Here is a 1,380-nt window from a genome sequence, read left to right as displayed (position 1 = left end):
GTGGCTCGGTAGGTTAAAGCCTCTGCCTTTGGCTCAGGTCATGATCCCAGGGTCCTGGAATCGAGCTCCGCATCTGGCTCTCAGCTCCACGGGGAGCCTGCTTCCTCTTCTCTCTCTGCCTGCCTCTCTGCCTACTTGTGATCTCTGTCTGTCAAATAAAAAAATAAAAATCTTAAAAAAAAAAAAAAAAAGACATAGTGAACTCTTAAGACTTTAGCCCAGCAGAGAGGAGGATGCTCTGAAGAAGGGAAAGTATGCACTGTGGCTGTAGACCCAGAAAGACTGAAGGGCTGAGGTTAGAGGTGATGCTGGAGAGGTAAGAAGGGACAAGCCCATCCGGACATCCGGGCTTCATTCTGAAAACAGCAAGGAACCATGGAAGGATTTTTTTTTTTAATTTTTTTTTTTTAAGGATTTTATTTATTTATTTGTCAGAGAGCGAGCGAGAGCGAGCACAGGCAGACAGAATGGCAGGCAGAGTCAGAGGGAGAAGCAGGCTCCCCGCGGAGCAAGGAGCCCGATGTGGGACTCGATCCCAGGACGCCGGGATCATGACCTGAGCTGAAGGCAGCTGCCCAACCAACTGAGCCACCCAGGCGTCCCCCATGGAAGGATTTTACACAGGATTTTCATCTCTCTCCTCCACCAATCTGTAAATTCCATGAGGTCTGCAGGAGTGTCTTTTTAAATTCTTCACATTGTTTCCCTAAAGCCTCACCCAGTGTCTGATACATAGTAGATGCTCAATAAATACTTGAGGAACGAATAGAATCATCAGATATGCTGAAATATTGTCAATATTGTAGGATATGTGTAAGAGTGAAATGTTGAGAGAATTAAGGCAATAACCATGGAGACGGAGAGGTAGGCACAGATTAAAGAGAAACTGCTTTAAGGAGGTATCCCTTTGATGAGCAGGAATTGTTAATGGTAACCATAGATTTGATCTGGGGTCCAGGGCATACTGCTACTCTGCACCCAATAGAGGGCATTCCAGGAGAGGAGAATTTAGATGTGAGAAAAAGAGGGACCCCTAGGTGGCTCAGTCAGTTAAGTGACTGCCTTTGGCTCAGGTCATGATTCTAGGTCCTAGAATTGAGTCCAGTGTCAGGCTCCTCGCTCATTGGGGAGCCTGTTTCTCCCTGCCTTTTCTACTTGCTCTCCCTGCCTGCTTGGGTTCTCTCTCTTTCTCTGACAAATAAATAAATAAAATTTCAAAAAAAAAAAAAAAGTGGGAAAAAGGTAATTTTATTATACTGAGTTTGTCTTTCTTGAGGAATGTCCAGCTCTCCCATTCATGTCCTTCTGGCCACTGTTTTTTGACCTCCAAGGAATTTTCAATCTTTTGACTCCTTTCTCTCCTTATCTATCTGATAGATT

This window comes from Mustela nigripes, chromosome 15, assembly GCF_022355385.1.
Source record: "Mustela nigripes isolate SB6536 chromosome 15, MUSNIG.SB6536, whole genome shotgun sequence".
In the NCBI taxonomy this organism is placed as follows: domain Eukaryota; kingdom Metazoa; phylum Chordata; class Mammalia; order Carnivora; family Mustelidae; genus Mustela; species Mustela nigripes.
Note: the sequence above shows the minus strand (reverse complement) of the source record.